The following is a 24624-nucleotide window of genomic DNA, read 5'->3' on the forward strand; positions in this document are numbered from 1 at the left end:
TGAGCCCGTAGCCCCTCTTCCCAGCCAGTCCCACCCCTGATCACCCTCCTGCCACCCCAATAGGGGGTGGGGCCGACTGGCCAACCTCCTGCAGCCCCTCCCCCTGGCCATCCCTGCCCCCGATGGGCCCCCATCACCCCCATCGGCCCGCAGCCCCTCCCCCCAGCCAGCTCCATCCCTGATTGGCACCCCCACTCCAATCAGGGGCAGGACTGGCTGGCCAACCATCCATGGCCCCTCACCCAGGCTGCTGGTCCCCAGCTCCCCCCACCCCATTCAGGGTTGGGGCCCGCCAGCCAATTGTCCGCAGCCCCTCCCCTCAGCCGGCCCTGCCCTGATTGGGCCTGATCAGGGTGGGCCGGCTGGCCAACCTCTCACCATCTCCTCCTCCCGACAGGCCCACCCTGATCCACCAATTGGGCCAGACCGGCCAGACTCTACCCGTGCACAAATTCATACACTGGGCCTCTAGTTTAGAGATAAGTACATGAATCTTTGCCCTTAGGTTTTTTTTTTTTCCTAATGAGGGAGGCAGGACACAATACATAAAAACTGTACAAAATGCTAAGTGAAATGACTGAAAAAACATGCACGCACACTCGAATACATAAGATTATGGGAATATCTGATCTACTTGGCCTGGGAGTTGTGTTGGTAGAAGAGACTTTGGAATAGATGATGTTGGGGCTAAATCTTAAAGGAAGAGTAGGAATTTGGTGGTGGGAGAATTGGAGGAAGGGCTTCTTATTGAACTATTACCTTGGTAATGATTTCTGCTATAAAGTAGGTCTAATTTTACTTGACTCATAATACAGGTTTCAAACATTAATTTATTGCTTTTCAGATAAAAACCCTGAGCTAAGTACTTTGTGTAATACCATTTCATTTTTTGAACAATCCTGTACAATGACTATTGATAATATTCACATTTTGCAGATGAAGAAATGGTACTTAGAGAGCTTTAGCAACTTGTCCAAATCACACAGATACTGACTTGTATAGGGCAGGACTTGAACTTCACCGTAAGGTAGTTTGATCTATACCATTGATGGGCAATGTCGTTGAAATTAAAGTATAGGATATTCACATGGTCAGATTGCCAAAAAAAATCTTCTACTGACCCCACAATGAAGCTCTGACATTAATATTATTTTCTCTGAAAGAATCATCCATTCCTTCTAAATAGTGCTCCCCCCCCCTCCCCCCCCGCTCAATGATGCCTCTGAGATAAAAATAAATTTAGGTAAGAAGTTTAGTCATTGGGGTTTGGAGTCAGGCAGGATTGGGTTTGAATCCTGCATCTGCCATTTGCTGGCCTCCAGACATTGGGCAAATTACTTCTCTACTGTACATTTGGGTTTCTCAACTATAAAATTGAATTAGTTTACCAACATAGGATTGTAGTAAGAATTAAATTAGAAATATGTAAAGTATTTAGCAAATTGCTCAGCACTCAGTAAATTCAGCAACACTGTTATTAGCAAAGTGCTTATAAGAATTGCTCAACAAATTGTAGTTGGTCTTATCCTCTGAAAATTTTATTTATTCCATGTCAGACATTCAGACACTAAAATATTGTGGATAAAGCATCAAGAAAATTGACCAAAATATTTAGTTTGTTGATGATACGGAAATATGGTAACTATTTGGAAATCAACCTAAGACCACATCTGGGTCAGTCTTTCTAAGAAAACACATTTTAGTTATAAGAGAGGATCCTTCTCATAGTCTATTTATGTGATATATTCACTCCCTAAATAAACAACTTTGATGTATAATCTTAATCATCTTCTCCAGGGCTTCTTATACCTACCATACCAATTCAGTAAATTTTGGATACATATAGTAAACAATGAAGGTGTGCAAAGTGTTGTTACTAATCCTTGTTCTACCTACCTATCCAACCTAATTCTCATCTTTTTTCAGGATGAACCTATAGTCCAATCAACTTCTCTTTTTCTTTTGGCTTATGTTGTGTCAAGTCCGACTTCTGTGTCTTCATTGATTCCTCTGTCCTTCCAAGAGGGCCTTTTCAAGGTTGCCTATTCAAAACTATCCACCAGGGTCTGAATGCAGTGTCATCTCCCTGATAAAACAGTTCTAGTAAGCATGAAAGATCTCTCCAGGTCTTAACATTTCAGAGTTGCTGCTGCCTGTGCTTCACAATTGAAAATTTACCGTTATGTTGTCTTTGGGTGCTGCATTGTTTGTGTTTTTTGGTTTCAGCTATATAAAAAAATCTCCTTTAGGGCAGGTGCTATATCTCATGCTTTTGTGTGTTGGCCAGTGCAGTGTAGGTACTTGAAACATGGGCATTGTATAGTAAACAATTATTGATTCTTGACACTTGGACATTTCATTAAAAGCAAACAGCAGCTCAGTATTCACTAAGGCCCATCTTGGCCACAGTCAACTATTAACCAGAAATGAATATTGTTTACTACCTGGAAAACAATTTCCCCGTATTTCTGCTCATCCTGGTCTGAGGAATTTGATTAGCAGTTTATTCTGATAGCTTACACGGAATTATTTTTCAAAAACGCTGCCAAAATATCAGCTGAAACACAGGTTTGTGAACAAGGTTCCAGTAATTAAATCTTTCAGTATTCTTAGCAAGGCATCTTCAGGCTTGCTGTCACTTGAAGTAACTAACTACCTTTATAAAGCTCTATTTAAAGCTGCTTTTGGTGTAAGCGCTCATCATTTTTACATTGTGTGCTTCTTATCTTAGTTGTCACCTGAGGCAGATATGAGCTTACAGCTCTTATCCATTTCAAATGCTGCCAAGGTATTGAATTAGAAGTTGGGACAAAACCAAAAATGATTTCCTCCTACAGATCTCACTGGCAGGTCTGAGACCAGCCCTGGCCACTGAGAACAAAAGAAAAGTCTCCTTTTCAGGACAAACTAATACCCACTTAAATGCTTTGCCATTATTAGAGCATAGGAGCAGACCCTACCTTGGGAGATCCAGAATGGCTTCACTCTAGCACTTATCTGGGAAGTCAGTTTCACATCTAGCACTGGCATCCTCGGAGCCCTTAGAAATCACTTGTGTCCTTTCGCAGTTATTGGAAGTTGAGAACATAAGTTGGGACTCTTATGTCTAAACTTCAAAGAAGAAAGTAAGGTTTAGGATTTTTTCTTACCGTCTTCTACACATTCTGGCATATCTTCACCTTGCTCAACAAGGAGATTGTGGTATTTGCAAACATTCAAACTTGTGCTTGGTCAGATGGTGATATGTAGACCATGTTCATATTCACATTCTTTCTCTCATCACCAAAGCTGTTCCTTTTTCTGACCTTCCTGTTTCTTACCATCTTTCTTCCTTCTTTCAGACTTGGAAACGTATAGCCGTCTTTGATTATATGCTCTCTCTTCCCCTCTACCCTCATTGAATCACTGCATCTGTTCATTGTTACCTCTGTGCTGTTGCTTACCTCTGTCTCCATTCTCATCTTACTGTCATTGCTTTGGTTCTGGTCCTTCTTTACTCTCATTTAGTCTAACTCAGTAGCCTGTTATTTGTGGTCACTGCTTGTGGTTGGGCATATGCAATCACATTTGACACTTTGCTTCCAGTTAGTGTTACCATATCTGGCTGATAAGTTACCTCCTCATGTGGAAATGGTCAAGGGCAACTCAGTGCATCTCAAACAACATCCAAAACACTAGGCCTGGCATTCAAGTCTCATTGCACAGTGACTGAAAGTTGAGTAAGTGGCATTTTATGCTATTGTATTTCCCTTTATTTACACTACATTTCAGCAGCTACTTACCATTACTTGAATTTGCTGAATGCTTCCCTCTGTTAGTGTCTTTGCCCTAGGCATTCTTTCCACCTGGAATATTCTCCTTTCTCCTGAGACTTTCTGTCAAAATTCTGCCCATTGTTCAAGGCCCACAATCTCCTTGAAACCATCCTAACTTGAGGTGCTCTCGACTGACTTTCTGAAAGCAACTGTTTTGATATTCCTCATATGACATTTTCTCATTTTGCTTTGTGTAGATACTGTGTGGGTATGCATCTTACTGCCTCTGCACATTTCTTAAGGGCAGGGCCCGGGTCTAATTCATGTAGATACTCTCTATCACAGGGATGGGAAAACTATGGCTCATGGACCAAATCTTATCTGCCTGGTTTGGTAAATAAAATTTTACTGGAGCACAGCCATACTCATTAGTTTATGTATTGTCTATGGCTGCTTTCATGCTACAGTTGTAGACTTATGTACTTGCAACAGAAATCATATGGCCCACAAAGTCTAAAATATTTACTAAAAAGTTTTCTGACCTTTGCACTATAGTACTGTTTGTTAAAGTGAGGACTGGAGAGCCCTGGGTATCCCTGAGATAATTTCAGAGGGTTTGAAAGGTCTTAGGATTTTTTTTTTTTAAATATCATTCAACCAAAACAACATATATATCTCAATAGATTGAGCACAGAGCAGACAGGAGAATCCAGTTGTGTTTCATTAATCCATACATTAAAGAGATTTTTTTTGTTTTGTGAAACAAGTTATTTTTCATAAAATACATTACTTATGCTAACATGTAATGGGTTTATTAATATTATTGAAATTCAATTGATAAATATTTTTAAAATTTTAGTTTTAGTTTCTAATATGATACACATTGAAAGATAAACAAACACTCTTAATTTTTAAGTGTGTAAAGGTGTCCTGGGACCAAAAGGTTTGACAACTGCTCGATGTGTCTAGCAGAATGTTGAAAGAATGAGTGCCAGAATCAAACGTAACATTAAAGCACAGTGGTAATAATTGAAAGTATTGAAAGGGAAGTAGAAGAGTCATTAAGAAATGATGTCTACTATGTGTTTTGTAACTTTGATTCTTCCTTTGCCTCCCAGAGAACATTGATGAGAAATAGTACAGTGAGGATAGCTTGAGGGGGTAGGAAGAACAGCTGGTGATCCTGACCTTTTTCCTTTCATGACAACTCTAGCCAAGATGGGCTGGATTATGCTACAGTGACAACTAACCCCAAACATCTCAGCTCATTACCATCACAGAAGTTTCTTACTCATATTACTGTATGTTTATGTGGAACTTCAGGGAGCTATCTATGCTCACCATCATTGGTCAGAATCCAGGCTCACAGAAGGTTTCTCTCAATACATACTTCCACAATAATTGTCGCTGCCTCTTCAACTTCTGCCCAGCCATGACATATGTTACTTTCACTCACATTTCATCGCCATAGTGAGTCATATGTCTCCACCTAACTTTAAAGAACTGTTATCCTCCCATTTGCTCAGAGGTGGAGATTCAGAACTATTTGGTAGACAGTACTAATGACGACCTCTCAGTCACAACAGAAATTGTAGCCTTGACTTTGGCATGTGTCCTTCTTGGCAATGCCGAGAGCAATGTGAAGCTAGGTAAGGACAGTGTACAGAAAATATTCTCTTTCTGCATACTCTTGTAGATGGGGGATGAGGGCTTTTCTCATAGTGAGGGAGGGCTGGGGTTATCAGTTCAAGGGCTACCACTGGGCCTGTGGTTTTATGGGAGACTTCTGAGATGGACTAGATTAATTTGAAACTGATGGAGGTCCTTTCATGTAGATATACAGTAAACCATTTTTATTAGACCAAACAACATCTGGATTTAATTCTTGGAGACAGCTTAAAATCTAACTACTTGAATTAGTATGTCCGTACATATGTGAGTAAAGGGACTGAAGGAAAAGCAAATGTAATATTCTAGCTGCAGATATCAATTTCAAAGTTAATAATGAAATTTCTTTTTGGCAGCTAGCAGTAGAATTTTACTTTGATGAAAATTGCTGGCAGAATCTTCAGAAATTTGCCTTTTCTTTTTGTGGTAAACTGAATATTCATGGTGTTTACGTTCTGATATTTCATGTCCCAAGTCTGTTCCTCTTAATGCATCCTCCATCTCAGTAGCTCCTCATCCATCTCTTGTCAGGGCACAAGCCCCTGTCATCTCAGACTCCTCCTTGTCCTCCATTCTCCACTCTCTCCTGTTTTCTTCCTGCCCTTTGCTGAATCTCCATTACAACTTCTTTGTCAGTCCTCATAATCTCTTGTGAAAACAATGTCAATATCCTAGTTTCCTCAGCTTCCATTCTTACCCATCCTCCACAACTGCTAGAAGGACCTAGGTCACAAAAGCAAACAAGTCACTCCTTCTGCTCAAAAACCTTGCATGACAAGTCTTTGTCCTTTATATGCTCAAGCCTATGCTCACAAGTCTGGCTTTCTATCCTGTGACATGTGCCTTGACTTGGTCTCTCCTTAACTCGGATTATCTCTGGACATTACCACTCTAGCACTACAAGGTCCAGTGATAATTTGGATTCTCATGTACTTAGATTCCATGCCTTTCAACCTCTCTATATCTTGACCTGACTAAATTTAACCTATCCTTGAAGTTCTTATTTCTTCTAGTCGATTCTTTTTCATCTTTCTCCTTTCCTTCCATTCCACCAAAGTGCCTCTCCCTCATTTCTGCTCTCATACTTCCTGCCTTGTTTTATCATTGCACCATAATACAAGCATGTTTTCTTCATTGTTGACAAAGTGCTCAAAGGGCCTGAACCATATCCCACTTATCTTTGAATCTCCACTGCCAAGCACAATGCCACACACTAAGTAAATATTCAGTAATAGTTGGACTGCACTCATTCATCCACCTGAATCTTGTCTGCCATGGGTAAATTATTTGCTAACTGGGGATTGTTAAGTCACACTTATATCTCATTTGTCCAAACTAGGTTGATAAGGATAAGGTATACTTTCATCATCTTTAAGAACTTTGTCAATCTGAAAACAAATAAGAGAGGAACGTAGCATCTACTTAACCAGAATGTGCAGCATCCATTTGCTTGAGACAAACCTTTGGAATAATAGGCAGTTCCACTTTTGTTTTTTACTATTGGGCACTCTTAGAAGGAATGATAACAAACTTCTCAAATTCATCTACATTTTATTTGGCTTAGTTTCCTTTTTATTTTTCTATATTTTTTGTGAGTGATGGTGGTAGTGTGGTTCATGAATTGTGATTCTTCGTGCACAGATTGGGGTTCTTTTGGAGAACTGTGATTTGTTTATCACTCAGGGACTTTCAGGATCCATAGACACTTCATGAATATTTGTTGCTTAAATGAATACTTAAACTGAAAATGAGATAAAAGACTGAAAAGAGAGCAGAAATGATTTTTTTTCAAATTTGTTAGATCAGAATCTTCACATCACCCAAATTAACCAGCCTCAGCCCCAGTGGCATCAGGAAGCTCTGCTGCTTTTCTTTGGCTGCTGATATTTCTTCGGTAGCAGAATGTGAGAATTCCTGGGCCTGGGGCTCCATTTCTGGTTGACCAGACCATTCTATCCATGGTTGAGATATCACTACCAAGGCAACTACCAGCTGTCATCTATTCAACCCGGCCCTGTCTCATTTAATCCCCACAAAATATTCTATGAAGCTTAAGCATCACTGACCCCTTATTATAGAGGAAGATGCTGAGGCTCACTGAGGTTAAGTACTCACAGTACTCATTAAGGCTATTCACAAATGTTACAACTCTCTCTCTTCTGGGTACATATGAGGATTCTACTTCCTCAACCATTTGAAGTCAGGTGCGACCACAGGACTTGTTTTGGCCAATGAAACATGAGCAGAATGATGGATGTCATTTCCAGGGAAACTATTCTCCTTTCCTTCATAGCGGCAGTGTTCTAGAGAGCGGTTACATGCATTTAATTCCTGGTCTAAAGACAAAGATGCAGGCCCAAACGCCTAGCCAGTCCACTGTGGACATTATCATGAGTGATAAATAAGTCACTGTTGTTTTAAGCCATGAGACTCTGAGGTTGCTGTTTTACTGTAACCTTGCCTATGTGGCAGGGGAGTCCTTGAGGTCACCCAGTAAGTGGCACACCAGGGTTTGAATTCAGGTGTGTAGACTCCAGATGACACGCTTCCTTTTCTCTTTTGCTTCTCATTCTCTCTGTCTTCAGGTCTTCCTACTTTCAGCCATAGAGAGTGCTCTTGTCTGCTAATAAGAGGTATGGACACTTATCATTCAGAGTTTTATCGTTTTAAGTCAGAAAATGAAATTCCTGGTATTTCTCAATGAGAGACATCAAGTCAGCATTCCAAAGTGTAATTTGCTGGGATGGTTCTGTTTTCTAAGGCCCATTCTTAACGACTCCAGGAAACAGCTAGAGCGCACAAACTATTACGGGCCATGATCAGCTTTTGCTTCAGAAAGAGCCATAGGCTGTGATGGGTTCTGCAAGTAGTAACCATGGTTACCAGTCAAAGAACAGTATTGTTAGGTGAATGTGGCAGAGAGACTAATATCAGCATCCTTTTTGAGGAGGAAGAATAGGGTAAATCCAATTGTAATGACAAGTTTTCCCCTCAATAAATGCCTTACTTTAAAAATTGATTCTCCTAGCACACACTTAGACTGTGGTCTGGATTTTAGGAATAGCTGTCAGTGTCAAGGTTGACTCATTTCTTCAATTTCTAAAGGACATCTTTGAATAATTTTTAACTGTCTTTTGAGGGAACTGCCTAGAGCCTGTAAGAAAGTGACATTTCCTTTGGACTAGCTAGTGGCTGAGCTGTGTAGGTTATTTTTATTTGTAATGATGTCAGTGGTGTTTGAGACCATTGTCTTCAGTAAGAATGATTATTATCCCCTTGAATTGGTAATATCCCTTCTCCTTTAGTGATGATAAATTCACTATATCCAGTTATAGTGATAGAGTTTTTGGGTGTTATATTAATTCATGTAAACTGTCCATTCATTCATGTAAATATATTTTTTTAAATATATTTTATTGTTTTTTTTAACAGAGAGGAAGGGAGAGGGATAGAGAGTTAGAAACATCGATGAGAGAGAAACACTGATCAGCTGCCTCCTACACACTCCCTACTGGGTATGTGCCCGCAACCAAGGTACATGCCCTTGACCGGAATCGAACCTGGGACCCTTGAGTCCGCAGGCCAACGCCCTATCCACTGAGGCAAACCGGTTAGGGCTCATGTAAATATTTTTAACTACTACTCTTTGGCCAGTGCTCAGCTAGGTGCTGGGAAAATACAATGAATAAGGCAGACAAGTCTTCACCTTTAGAGACCTACTGGTTCAACCAGTTGTTACCAAGGGGAGAGTGATATTTGTGATAAACTGATTCTCCTGAGCAAAGTGGGAGTGTGTGTAGAGAGAGTGAAGGGGGAGAATGAGAACATAGAGACCATCTAGGCTAGGACAGCAGCCGCCAACCTTTCGGACCTCACAGACCACCATGGTCCGCTGACCACTGGTTGGTGACTGCTGATCTAGGAAGTGATCAGATAGCAGGAGATCTGACTCCGCTTAGGAATGTTGTTTAGAGGAATCGGAGAAAGGGAAACTCAGTTGGCGCAGGATGAGGGCTAGCTTAATACAAACATGTGGAGGAAAGTAGAGTTTGCTGCTTCAGAGAACAGAACCAGGCTCTATGGGTGAACATTTTAGGAGAGAAGATATTGACTCAAGACTCCTGATGTTTTAGATAGGGATTTGAATGTAATTTTTGTTTTCACAATTCACGAATTTCCGTGATTTTCCAGTTGGCAAGGAGATAGTTCCATCACTTTTGTATGAGGATGTAGACTTTTCCTATCAAGGTCCCTTTATTTAACAGTTTTTTTTTGGGTGGGGGGAGGGAATGAGGGCTGCAGAGACCACCTCCCCAGGCCGGAGAATTGTAAAGGTAAAGCAAGGTCCTCTGTTTATGAAATCCATAGTCAGTCCTGGGAACATATGAGGATGTACATTATTTCTAAGAAGTTATGTGTATTTAAATGAAAGTGAGCTCTTGCTATGCATATGTGTGCTTTGAAATGGCACATACAGCCTCTTGGTCCATCTACATGCTGCTACTTACCTGAAAAATTTGCCACAGCTAATCATGAGCTTTATTACAATGAAATTGGTTGCCTCATTATGTGGCAAGGTTCCTGTCATCCAGAATATATAAGCAGATATTAAGAGACTGGCTCTGTCTGATATTATAGAACTGTTTGGGAAAGAACTTGGTTATGATCTCTAGGTACTTTTTAATTCCGTGATTCTATGAGCCACATCTATAATAACATACACAGCCTTCCAGTGTATCTACCCCTTGGGGCATTTAAACTTATACCATCTGTATTATATTCCTCTAGAGATAACATGTAATTGTGAGAAAATTCCAGTCTACTGTACTAGATGAATTTCTGAAGCTAAAGTTTTGATACTGATTCAGGTTATTACTGATAGGAGGTTTTTCCCCCTCATTTTCTGCTTTTTCCCCTTCTTCATTTTGATTTAGCCAAAAATAGATTTTCTAGAAAAGCATCTTTGCACACTGATTTATGCAATCGTTAAACAGCATAACTAGACCCTGGTGAAGCATTCTTGGAGTCTCTGCATCTTTTTGGGGGGTTGTTGATTGAGGTTTCATGCGTTTTACCCTTTGCTCTTGTTCTACTCATTTCACCCTCTATTCCACTGTAGTAGTAAATATAGAAAGGCATATATTGCCCTCAAATCAGAGGGAGAGGTGCTAGAATGAACTGAGACTACAGTCACCTCAGATCACAGTAGCGATCACCTTAAGAACTTTCTGTCACCACGATATAACACATCAAAAGCGTAGGTTTCTCAGGTAAATATTTATGAATGACCTCTGTGCTCAGCAAGACATCTGACACTTTTCCTAGAAGCCCTCTACCTCTGGTTTGTCTGAAGTCCTTGCATATCCTCTGTGTGATGAATAGCAGCTACTTTAGGCCTCAGTCCCCATTTCTTGATTTGGCTCAGATTATTTCAACCCCTCTGCTGCAGCCTCTCAGTTCTCAGAACTGGTCTCCTTAGTCTGGAAAATTACACATGGTGGGATCCTACCATGGCGACTGGAGTTCACAGTTTCCTGAGGACCTTGAGTTCTGAGGGGATTTATGCATGTGGTTGCAGGCCAAAGGGGAGAAGAAAACCATGAATGTTGACTGAACAACTGTGCAGGACTCTTGTTCACATGTTTTCCTGCTTAATCCTTTCAACAATCCCGTAAAAGCGCATTACACCCGTTTTACCACTTTTTCATACTCAACTTTGTCTTCTTTCCATGATACTATGCTGACAAGTTATCTCTGGAGTTCTTTTTGTATTTCTCCTTATGGACCACAGACCATTGGATTCATCTGAGAGGTGAGGTGTGAGCCACCACCTTGTACACCCCCACCCACCATCAGAAAAATGATGGCTGTGGCAGTTGGTGTCATGCAGATCTGTGTCATGGAGTTAAAGATCCTTACCCTCTGGATGGATGGAGATATATATATATATATTTGTTGATTTCAGAGAGGAAGTGAGAAGGAAAGAGAGAAACATCAGTGATGAGAGAAAATCATTGATCAGCTGCCTCCTGCATGCCCCACACTGGGGATCGAGCGATCCTGCAACCCAGGCATGTGCCTTGACCGGGAATTGAACCATGACCTCCTGGTTCATAGGTCGACGTTCAACCACTGAGCCACACCAGCCGGGTCCCTTGGCATTTCTTAGAAGTAGATGACGACATGATTTCGGAGTAGGACAGGATCAGTTTGGAACTGCAAGCATCTCAGTTCAGCTCTGGTTTTTCATTAAGAGGGAAATCCTGGGTGCATCTTAATTCTGATCAGAATTCCCAACATAACCCTAGGATCACTTGTGGCCTCAAAGCTGTCACACCACTTGGAATCTAGAGGTCACTTGGCTGATTTTCTCCAAGGGGAGGGAAAGGAGGGTCTGAGTAAGTGCACACCAGGAAAGGGGCTGTCCCCTGCCTTTGCTGTCACCTGGACTTACGATTCGTAAATGAGGACAGTCTTCAGGGCCACTTGGGGGATAGAGGCATTAGGGGCCCAGAGATGTTTGTGTCCTCCTTTTCTGGAGGCTGCTCTCTGAGTTGCGGATGACCTGTGATTACTGATTGCTCAATGTGTATTAACTAATTGGATGTGCGTCAGCAAGGCCATGTGGAGTTACTGCCCAGGAAGCCAATTTGAATGGCTTTCCCCCAAATCCCTGTTTGTGAGCTATGAATCAAGAGCCATGAGGAGGGGCTACATTTGTGACTGGAGGCCCAGAGACTGTGCCTATTACTCTTAAAGTTTTATATCTATGTCTGTGTCTATCCCTATCTAATACTTACATATCTGATACTTATAAACTTACAGTTTATGAGATATACTATAAGTTTTTAAGTATATCTAATATATCCAATACTTATAAACTATGTCTGTATCGACATTGATATTGACATCCATATGTATGTATTTATTTGGCTGTTGATGCAGAACTATATTAAATGGCTTTTCTGCGCATAATTTTTTTTCTGCATATAATTTTCAGGTATAAGTGTTTTTGTTGACTAAAGCTATCGGTGTAAATCTTTGATAATTCAGAAAGAACCATCAGGAAACATTTCCCTTGCTGTGATTTTAAAAATAGTGTAAATATTTATTATTTCATGGAGCATGTTAAAACTACTTAAACTTGATTTTAAATTTATTTAAATTTTGATCTCAATGTTTACATTGAAATTTGATCTAACTAAATCTTCCAAGGTTGTCTGCTAGTCAATAATGTTTCAACTTAATTTCAGGTACTTAGAAATAATAAAAGTAGACCTACTTAACATTTATCATATGATAGATATGTATTATATTTTTATTAAAGTATTATGTGCAAATAATTATGAAATTGAAGAGCACAGAAGGATTTCAAATGAAAAATGGACTGCTTGGCTTCATATTCCTGGGCCTGCCCTTGTAACAACCATTTGTAATTTTTTAAATTGTTTCTATTAAAAAATTTTATTTTAGGAATCTCTATATCTCTTTATAATTAGCTTACCTTGCTGTTTCTGGTTTATCAATCTTAGATATTGTCTGTTGATTTTTTTTTTCTTTTCTAGAAAACATTTTACCTATTTTATGCAACCATGTTTCTGTCCTCTAAATATGTTTGTATCTTCCTCTTAGTTCTGTTAATTACATTTGTAATGTTTAGGCAATAAACCTGTGCTTTTATTATTTATTTGTTTTGTTTGTTTATTCATTTGTGGCAAGTATTGGTGGGATCTTTTGACTTCTTACTTGAGGAAAGGGATATTGACTTCCCTACCCCTCTCCTCGCTATTCCCTTCCTTGCCTCTCTCCTTGCTATTTTCACTTCCAGGCTTCTGTCATAAGTACTTCTACTACTTATTGTAGTTATTGGTTAGACTTACATTCTTGTCTCTACAAATAAAATCTGTGTTTTTTTGTCAGTCAATTCTAAAGTCAGAGATGCATAATAACATTTATATTATTATAACTATATGAATATTGTTTACTCTAAAGCTATAGAATGGACTATGATCACATTTTATCTTTGTACATTTTTTTAAACCTGGAGTTTTAAATTACATTTTTAGAATCACCTAACATTCCCCTATTCCCAAACTTTTTCAGTATCTCAGGGATACAGTGAACCCTATAGATACCTCCTCCTTTTGCAGATCCATCGTCCCATTGTCCCCCGCTGCCCCGCACCACCCTCTTGCTGCGTAAGACACTTGACCCTCGAGACCTGCTGCACAGATGCTGTTCTTTTACTTTCACTGCTCTCCTGAGTTCAAGACTGTGTATCTCTTTTTCTTAGTCTATTCCTTCATTTTGGTAAATCACACTTCAAGTAACTTTGTATGAAAGGGCATATATAAAAGTTGACCTCTTTTTATTCCCTAAAAGTTTCATTGTGTTGTTTGTTGTTGTTGTTGTTGTTTTTCACATGTATTATTTGGATGAGTACAGGAATACAGGTTGAAATGATTTTTCTCCCAGAAATTTAAAAATATGGTCCCATTCTCTTCTACCATTCTGGGTTGCTTAAGAGAATTCCAAAAGTCTTATTCTTATTTTCTTTCCTCTGTAGATAAAAAAAAAAAATCTTAGAATATTTTCGTCATTCGTGGTATTGTGAATTTTCACAATGATTCATCTACATACAGGGTGTGTGTGTGTGTGTGTGTGTGTGTGTGTGTGTGTGTGTGTGTGGTTTGTTTATTTTTCTTTTGGGACCCTTGTGATTAGAAGAAACATGTCCTTTAGATCTGGTATATTTTCTTTAATACTGTTCTCTTTTTCAATGCCTTGTTCTGGGTTAGTAGGACTCCTAATAGTCAGCTGCTGGCCTTCCTGGAGTAGCCTCTGTTCCCCTGATCTTTTCTCTCAAGTTTTCAGGCTGTTGGTTCCCTTCTGCTGTCAGTGGGAAACAGGCTCTTCCAGGGGATCCCCAGAAAAGCATTTCAAGGACCCACTCACAGGAGATGGTGATGTGGCAGGGTGGTTCATTAGTGATGGCTGCCCCTGCCCCTGGGCTTCCAATGTCCCCTCTCCATCCAGCCATGGAGAAAGACCCACCATGGCTTCTGCAGGCCCAAATGAAAGCTAGTGCCCAGAGTTATGCTTCATAGTTCCTCAGAGCCCATGAGTCTGACAGCCTTAGGTGGCCACCAGACCCCCATGCTTGACTGGTCCCTGGCAGGAGAGAGCAGAAAGTAACAAGGCAGGGGCAGCCATCACAGGGCGAGTGCAAATCCGAGAGAGAGAAAGAGAGAGAGAGAGAGAGAGAGAGAGAGAGAGAGAGAGAGAGAGAGATTTCTCTCCAGGGATTTTAACCAGGAGCTTTTTCAAAATACCAAATTTCACAGGCTTGCATTGGCTCCACCCCCTAGCCAATGATCTTTTCTCCCAGGTTAGACTGACAGGCCTCTAGGGTCAAACACCTCCCCCGGCACCATTGGGCATGTCCTTGTCTCTCCCCCCAACTCCCCCCGCCCCCCACCCAGTACCAGCGGGGAGAAGGGAAGGGTGTTAATCCCCTTGGAGGGACAATGCTGATTTCTTGGGGTGTGAAGCTGTAGCTTCCTAGTGAAGCAAACAGGCCTCAGCTTCCCAGCTGAATGTGCTCAACAATGTCTGGCTCCCTTTGCTCTCTTCCTTTAGATAACCAGCTAAGGACTGTAACATCTCTACCCTTACATTTTTTGGAATATTTTCTAACCTTTATATTGTTTATTTTATTTGCAATGATATATGGTCTTTAAAAGTAATTAAAATTCTAAAGTATGTTTTGCTCTATTTTTATAACATCTTGTACATGTTTTATGAATATAATAGTTTCCTTCTTTCTTTCTTTTTTTGTTAATATGCACCCTAGGATTATTTTTACCTTCACTGATTTTTAGAGAGAGTGTAAGGGAGGGAAAGAAGGGATGGGATGGAGAGAGAGAGAGAGAGAAAGGGAGAGACAGACATTGGTTGCCTCCCCCAGGCATCCCACCTGGGCAGGGGATCGAACCAACAACTAGGTATATGCCCTGAGAACCTTAGGTGTGCTGGCTGACACTCTAATCACTGAGCCACGCTGGTCAAGGCTATAATAGCTTCTTAATCTCCCTGCAGACTAGTAAGAGGTTTTTTTTGTTTGTTTCTTTTTCAAAATATATTTTATTGACTTTTTACAGAGAGGAAGGGAGAGGGATAGAGAGTTAGAAACATCAATGAGAGAGAAACATCGATCAGCTGCCTTTTGCACACCCCCTACTGGGGATGTGCCCGCAACCAAGGTACATGCCCTTGACCAGAATCGAACCTGGGACCCTTCAGTCCCCAGGCTGACGCTCTATCCAGTGAGCCAAACCAGCTAGAGCAAGAGTTTTTATTTACACTTTTAAAATTATATATTTTTTAAAATTGAAATTGTGTGGGTTTCTTTTTTTTTGGTGTGTGTTTTAGTCTTAGGCTTTCTCAAATATTTGATGATCTTCAATTGTTCATTTGTATTTAAGAAAGAGTATTTGTTTTTGAATGAGTAGAAAATGTTATCCTGATATATCCCCTAAATTCTAGAGTTCAGAAGACTTTGCCCTGAGGTACAAACACCTGCACTAATTACCCCTGTGTTCTCTAACACCTCTTTAGCAAACAGCCCTGTGGTGTAAAAGGATGCTGGGTGCTCTGCCCACTGGGGTGGTGGTAAACTTTCTGTGCATAGAGTTTCCATAAACTCATGTCTTTCAACCCCCATTATATTTGGCCTCTTCCAGTGTGGAGCGTTTTTGAAGTTTTGCAGGGAAGATCTCCTTTTTGATATATACCTCTCTGCACATATTTTACACTGCAATTTCTATACTCTGCAAAAAGTACCAGGTTCTAATACACCATCTGCTCGTCTTCTTCCAGAAAGTTTTGGAAGTCTGTTTCTGTTGGTCTTCCACCAGTTTTTTTAAAAAAACTGATGTGGTTTTATATTGTTTTGTTTTTAGTATTTTCTTTTCTTTTTTAAAAAAATATATTTTTATTGATTTCAGAGAGGAAGGGGAAGAGAGAGAGAGAGAGAGAGAGAGAGAAAACATCAGTGATGAGAGAGAATCATTGATTGGCCGCCTCCTGCACACCCCACACTGAGAATTGAGGCCGAGATCCGAGCATGTGCCCTGACGGGGAATCGAACCATGACCTCGTGGTTCTTAGGTCAAAGCTCAACCACTGAGCCACGCCAGCCAGGCAGAATAACTTTTTGTTCATATATATATATATGTGTGTGTGTGTGTGTGTGTGTGTTGGTAGGGGGAGGCTGTGGGTGTGTGCATGCATGCATGTGAGACACAGGGAAAGAATTAGTATCTTTATGGGACTTTTCTATTTAGTAAGTTTTTCAGTCCTTGTTTGCCTCTGAATGTTTATTCAACTGAGTAGAGGTTTTTTGTTAAACTGTATTTTTTTTAAAAAATATATTCTTATTGATTTTTAGAGAGGAAGGAAGAGGGAGAGAGATAGAAACATCCATGATGAGAGAGAATCATGGATCAGCTGCCTCCTGCAAGTCCCCCACTGGGGATCGAGCCCACAACCTGGGCATCTGCCCTTGCCCTTGACAGGAATCGAACCTGGGACCTTTCAGTTCCCAGGCTGATGCTCTATCCTCTGAGCCAAACTGGCTAGGGCTAAACTGTCTTTTATATGTGTCTGTATGCAGAAAGAGAATGAAATGCTTTCTTAATAAAATCTGTCTGTTTTAGAGTATAATAGAAATTAAATATCCAGTGTAATATTGTTAAAACTAGAGGCCCGGTGCACAAAAATTTGTGCACTTGGGGGGTCCCTCAGCCTGGCCTGTGCCCTCTCACAGTCTGGGACCCCTTGGGGGATGACCACCTGCTGGTTTAGGCCCAGTCCCTGGGGAACCATCAGCTGGGCTTGTGGCTGAGCAGAGCTCCCCTTGTGGGAGCGCACTGACCACCATAGGGCAGCTCCTGCATTGAGCGTCTGCCCCCTGGTGGTCAGTGTGTGTCATAGTGACCAGTCATTCCAAGTCTTTCTGCTTTTAGGGTCAGTTTGCATATTACCCTTTTATTATATAGGATAGAGGCCTAGTGCATGGGTGGGGGCCGGCTGGTTTGCCCTGAAGGGTGTCCTGGATCAGGGTGGGGGTCTTGCTGGGGTGCTTGGCCAGCCTGGGTGAGGGGCTGATGGGTGTTTGCAGGCTGGTCACACCCCCTTCAAGGTGGGGGTCCCACTGGGGTGCCTGGCCAGCCTGGGTGAGTGGCTGATGGCTGTTTGCAGGCTGGTCAAGCCCCCCCCAGGGGGGACCCTCACTCCATGGAGGTTTGGCCAGCATGGGTCAGGGGCTGATGGCTGTTTTCAGGCTGGCTGTACCCCCTTTAGGGTGGGGGGTCCCCACTGGGGTGCCTGGCCAGTCTGGGTGAGGGGCTGAGGGCCGTTTTCAGGCTGGCCAAGCCCCCTGGCGACAGAAGCTCCTAGCCTCTTTTTTTCTTTTTATTCTGGGATTTATTTACCTTCTATAATTGAAACTTTGTTGCCTTCAGTGGAGCTCAGAGCTGGCTCCTGCTTGCTCCAGCTCCATGGCCACGGCCTGCTGAAAGCAGGTATCTGGGGTTTATTTATCTTCTAATTGAAATTTTGTTGCCTCCAGTGGAGCTCAGAGCTGGCTGGGAAGCTTGGCTTCCTCCATCACTGGAGCAACCAAGCCTCCTGCTCGCTTCAGCTCTGTGGCTGCCGGGCACCATCTTGGTTGGGTTTATTTGCATATAGTTGCTCTGATTGGCTGGTGGGCATGGCTTAAGACATAGCAAAGGTACGGTCAATTTGCATGTTTGTCTTTTATTAGATTAGATGGGAGTATCCATGGTTAGAGCATTTTTCTTTTGTTGATAGAAATTTTAAAAGAATTAGAAGAGATGAACCTTGTCTATTTGACATTGAAGTCTAAGACCTAACATTGACTCCCGGGAAAAGCCCAAAGAGTAGCAGAAAACTCAAAAACGGGAGAGAATAGGGTGAAGGTAGTTGAAGTTGGAAAGATTATTAAGCAGCATCTGGACAGCTGAGATCTCCACAGGTAGAGAATGGTCTTTAAAAGTAGAGTAGTCTCTGAGAGGACTCATTGGCATAGGTGTTTATTATGTTGTGGTTTGGCCTCTGTGCATTTCTATTTCTCTCTAGAAGGATGTCCCTTCCATTGTCTTTGCCCCATACATTAGGGATAACTTTAGCTTTTGGCTAGAACTTGACTCACATACTTTGATAGTTATCTGGATCTTTTCAAGTCTTCTTCCTTCCTTCAAATTTGCTTAACTTTCAAAGCCAATTACAATATTTGAGTTATTTCATTTCTCCTAGACTTTTCTACCCAAGGCTCTCCTTTCCTTCTGCTGAAGTGCCGACATGCTTCCTTATTTTATCCTCTTATTCTCACCTCTTGATTCTTCCTTTACAGGGTGTTTTTTTTTTTTTTATTTGTTCCACTGCCGACTGATGGCTTTAAGCTACTTTGGCAGAGTCCTTTCCTTCTGTTAATTCTGGGCCAGCTACAAACTTCTTCCTTATTTACTCTAAGGCTTTTCAAGTCTGAAGACTATTGAAGTGTGCACACAGCATCTCCCTCCATCGGAAATGGACTCTGAACAGTAGTGCTTATAGTAACTCAAATGGAGGTAAAACGATACCCAGTTATTATTCACTCATTCACAAATACTTATTAAGTTCCACTAGAGTGCCAAGCTCAGAGGCTATAACTGTGAACAAGGTAAACTGAAGGCCTTGACTCTGGACCCTTGGAGTTTACATTATATTAAATCATAAACAGACAGCAGTTCTCTAAATAAAACATAACAATTGCAATTGAAAGAAGCAAAAATATTCAAATTGATTTCCTCTTAGTTATGAAATTCCGTCAGAGAGCTCCTTCTGATGATATTTTTAACTTTCCTTAGTCTAATATTTACATTTTAAATATTTCTGTATTTTATTTGGAGTTAGGGAATGAGAAGAGGTTGGAATTTTTAATGGCATGCTTATTTTAATATTGCTTTTGGTGGGGAGAGCTCTTAAAATTCTGTTGCCATGGAAGACTAGGAAACTGGTCTGATAAAATGTAAGCTTATCCATTAGCAATTCCTTCTAGACTTTCTCAGTTAAAATTATTGTGATTTATTCTCTGTCTCATTCTATTCCTGATTAGTGGTTGAAATGGGAATTGCAGTTGGACTAACCTGAAATGTGTCTGTGAATTAGTACATTCATAAGCATGTGGCATTATTGCTTTTATAATTACATTGCTATTGTTTTTAGCATATTTTCTTTTTTTGTTACAGAGCAGTGGTTTGGAGTTACTATTTAATCTCAGTGCTAAACAGACTGAGTTGAATATCTGCCCCCTTCTCCCCCCCATTTTTTCCTTTATGAAAATGAAAACACAAAGAAATGTAAATTTCATTTTTGGGAACATCTAAAATTGGAAACCAAGAGCATTTTTATCTTAAACATTTTTAGTAATATTATATTGCACACAATTGGCATGGAAGTGGGATATATTCTTTGTAGTTATACTTTAAATTTTCTCTTCATTAGAAGTGAAGTTTATGTGTTTATTTATGTAAATTACATAGACCATTTTTTTTTCTCAGAGGCAGTGGGATTGGTATTAAGAGATCCAGATTTAAATTATGTTTTTACCACTTGCTGTGTGACCATAACTTTAACTGCCTTGGAGTTCATGTTTATGTTAAAGTGGTAATAACAATACTAACCTCAAAGTGTTTATATAAGGATTAAGATAATGGAAATTAAAGTACCTACTACTAAAAAAGATTAGTTGGTCCTTAATCTTAGATACAGACATTTTCTAGTAGATTTGTTATAACAACAAGGGCAGGGGGAAACCATCAGTGAGTCATTGGGAGACAGAACATATTAGTATTCATTATTCTGAAACTACATATTGTTTTGTGGTTCCAAGCAGTTCAATTCATACCCATGGCTCTAAACTTTCTGACATTAACGCCCAGTTTCATTTAAATGTCCATTACATGTAAGTTACCTTAGTTATTTTTATGCTAACAATATTATTTAATGCCCAGCCGGCATGACTCAGTGGTTGAGCGTCGACCTGTGTACCAGGAGGTCAGGGTTCAATTCCCAGTCAGGGCAAAATAATATAACAATATATTTTAAAAGTGTTATTTAATTATTAGTAAGAATAAAAACACAGTTTACCTCATAGCCCCTGTGATCTTTGTTTTACCTTGTTCCTAGGTTCTCTATTGGCTTATTATAAAGGTATGAGGTGTGCGTGTGGCAATATATGTGTCATTACATACATATTTGTATTTTTATCTAATATGTACACTATTTAATTAAAAAATTTTAAATATGTTTTTATTGATTTCAGAGTGAGAAAGGGAGAGGAACAAAGAGATAAAAATATCAATTGTGAGAGAGAATCATTGATTGGCTGCCTCCTGCACACCCCACAATGGGGATCAAGCCTGCAACCCAGGGAATCGAACCATGACCTCCTGGTTCATGGGTTGACGCTCAACCACTGAGCCACAGCTGCCAGGCTAATATGTAGACTTTTACATATCATCCTCTTCCTATGCTGTACATTATCCTCCTTTTTATTTTATCAAAGAGATATAATTGCAGAGGATTTTATGAATTGCTACATGTGTGCTAAAGAATAAAAATGATTTTCAAACTTAGTACAGAATGCAATTAGTTTTTATAGAAGACAGTATGTACCTGCCAAGTGGGTACTTTGAAAATGAAATTGTTTTTGATTGTGTGAAACTGCTTAAAAATGTGATTCTCCAAAGCTTTCTTTTTCTTATGGCAAGAAATCAGGGATATGCGAATTCATTATAATTAATGCACAAGAAGGCTGGTCCTTCTTTTTCGTCTTTTTAAAATCCAACACTTAAAAACCCAAAATTTCTTTGGACCAAGAACAGTTTTAAGTATGCCCTGGATTTCAGATTGGAAGTGCCTGCTAGTGGTAGCTCTGAGTAAAGGAATCACCACCTGCACAAGTGGTAGCACGCTTTAGGTATCCTGGTAACACACCTTTCTGGTACAAGGAGACATTTTCCTCTGCTACCTCCACTCACTCAGGACTGCAGTATCATGAGTTTACATTATAAGATAAAATTCTAAATAGAAAGCACTGGTTTGTTCTGACAATGCGTCTTATTGAATGTCAGGTGCAAAATATCCACAATAGACCCTTGTTAGGGACCTGTTGTATAACAGCTTTTGGGTTTGCTAAAATGCCACACTCAGATTTCTGATTCCCAGATATAATTTGGTTTGTCATCTCTTTTGGCTCTTGTCCTTGCCTTTTTGAATTGGGTGGTATGTTTCTGGAAAAGGCTAATTAAACAGTGAGCTTCCAAAACAAAGTTAGTTATTTACTTGATAGCGTAGGTGATGATTTAGAGGAAATGCCAGGTCTGATCATTTTTGTCTGTAGATGTGGCAAGGATGCTAATTTACTGATTTGCATGAGATAGGACAGTTTGAAGCAGTAGCTTGGGGGAGAGCAAGGTTATCAGAACGGCCACTCTGGCTACTTCAGCTTATATAAACCCCTTTCAACTCTGATTCTGACTGAGACACCCTTCGGTTAAAATAACTGGTTTATTTCGAGCAGTAATTCTCAAACTTTAGCATGTTTCAGAATCACTTCCAAGGTCTGTTAGTGCCCGCACTGCTAAGCCCCATACCCGGAGTTTTGATATAGATTTGGGGTGAGTCCCAGGAGTTTGCATTTCTAACAAGTTCTCATGTGGTGCTGATGCTGTTGGCCCGGGGCCACAGGTTGGGAATTGGGAAGCATTTGTCTCTGGTTCAAGGTGTGAGGGTGTAGGGGTGAGGAGTTTGTTAGGGAGGGAGGTGGGAAAAGATTGAAGAATGCTGATCATCTTGCTTAGGGTTTACCTAAAATTGTTGACTTTGAATTCTTCTAGTGTATTATAAAGTTAAACATTAGGGAATGTTCCTCATTTTACTTTCAAATAGTACTTTTATTAATGAGAAAAGTTAAGGGTAGGAGGGACAATAGAGTTGATTATTTCTTAACACTGGCCTTCTTTTCCCCATCTGGTTCCTTCCTCTTCCTTGGACCTGTGCCTCTTCTGTCCCCATATAACACAAATATTGATAGCTGTCTTTCAGAAATGAGAAATGATGAGACAGTATATGAGGTTTCTTGGAAAAGTGGTGACATCAATTCAGATTACCATCATAATAAAGACCTTATTCATTTGGCTTCTACGTATTCAGATTTTGCAGCAGTTAGGGCAGTTCTTGGGTTGAAATGTACCTTTGCAGTATTTCCAAAGCAAATCAGTGAGTGAGTTTAGGATATTGCCCAGGAAATTTAAATTACTTAATGAAAGACTGCTTTCAATTTATTTCAGTACTTCCACTTAATACGATTGCTTTATAATTAGAAATTAGTCTTATCTAATCGCTTACCTAAGCTACTTTTAACTTATAATTAGTATTTCTAAGGCTTCATTGACGTAGGAGTATAGAGTTTAGATTTCTTTACTTTAAATAACTGGTTTTGTTTTTAAACATAAAGTGCAAAATTCTATCTACTCCTTACCCGTGCGTTTCAAACCCAACATTACCTTGGGGCATTCGTGTTTGTACCTGGTATTGCTTGTATCCAGTGGTGTGCGTGCAGTTCAAAGAAGAAAATGTGGCCTTCAAAGAAGTTCTTTTAATATTGCCCATAAAGCATTTTTCAGCTCTTTCCTTTGAAAAATGCTCTGTGCTCAAATTTTCCTAGAATAAAATAACCCACCAGGTAAAGGCTCCCAGAGACCTAGGACATGCTTACTCAATGAAATGCAATGGAGCGGAAAGCATCCTGTCTGTCAGCCCCAGAAAATTGTGGTTTTCCTGATCTAGTAGTTAAAGACAATTATATAATTTAAAGAGCTGCTGGCATATACACATTAGATTATTAGGAGCTTGCAATCTTTTGTAAAATTCTGTGTTGAAGTTTTGACCGGAAGGAATTAAAGTCTGTAATAAATAATTTTTTGGAAGCAAATGTGAAGCTGTGTTGGAACTTCTGCACTTTTTCCCCCAACCCTTGTCCTCTTGGTGTGAAGACCAGCCTGAGTCAGACTATTGAGGATTAAGGATGAATGCATTACTCAGCAACCTGCAGGGGTGGGTCAAGCACCCTGGCTTTAAAAAGTTCCTCCTTTGCTTAGTAAGCCTAGAGATTTCAGGCCAACTGCAGAATGAAAGTTCAGTATTATTAACACAGTCTACTTGAAAATGGTCTCTCACTCTTCCAGACATCCTTCCTCTCTGTGGTTGTATAACAGTGTCTAAAATCACTGACTGGATTGCCAGTGGATATTACCTACAGCAGCTATGTTGCCCGAGAGCTTGGTCCCCCTGAAGCATTCCTGATGGAACCATCCTTTGACTTGAATAAGGAGCTTGGCATGTTAAGGGGGAAGAAGGGACACACTTATTTTAGTTTGGCAAATGGGAATGCAGGAACTAAGGGGAGCCTGTGATAACACTATTTTGAGGCAAAGAATGGGGATTCTGGATCAGATGCCTACTAAGGAGAAATAATTCTTTTTTAAAAAATATATTTTTATTGATTTCAGAGAAGAAGGGAGAGGGAAATAGAAACATCAATGATGAGAGAGAATCATTGATTGGCTGCCTGCTGCACGCCCCCTACTAGGGATTGAGCCCGCAACCCAGGCATGTGCCCTTGACTGGAATCGAACCTCGGACCCTTCAGTCTGCAAGCTGACACTCTATCCACTGAGCCAAACCATCTAGGGCAGGAGAGATATTTTGATTAAAATGTTAGCTAGAGAAAGGAACACAGATAGCTTTTTGTGTTGATTGGAATGAGGGATGTCCTAGAAAGGACTGCAGGGGCCTGGGAGAGAGGACAGTAGGCCTGAATCTGGGGCCAGCTCTGCTGATAGGAGAAAGCTTGGCTGTGCAGGGGAGAGGAAAAGGAAAGGACACCTGGTAGGTTAGGACATGTGTGAAAGGGCCGTGACAAAAACCAAACCAAACCAGGAGTACATTTGTTTTTATGCCTATTGTTTTTGATGTTTCTTTCAAAGTGTAACTTACCTTAAAATAGAGACTGGCAGTCAGACTTTAACAAGTTATGGGAGATTTTTCATACTTTCCATTTAACCGTGTCTGC

At 40.4% G+C, this 24624-nt stretch overlaps 1 protein-coding gene across 8 annotated transcripts in view; it reads left to right on the forward strand.

The window, feature by feature from the left end:
• SLC4A4 (solute carrier family 4 (sodium bicarbonate cotransporter), member 4) overlaps positions 1-24624 on the forward strand; it is a 311607-nt gene that overhangs the window by 153165 nt on the left and 133818 nt on the right. The gene's annotated exons all lie outside the window — the stretch shown is intronic.

This window comes from Myotis brandtii, unplaced genomic scaffold, assembly GCF_000412655.1.
Source record: "Myotis brandtii unplaced genomic scaffold, ASM41265v1 scaffold681, whole genome shotgun sequence".
In the NCBI taxonomy this organism is placed as follows: Eukaryota; Metazoa; Chordata; class Mammalia; order Chiroptera; family Vespertilionidae; genus Myotis; species Myotis brandtii.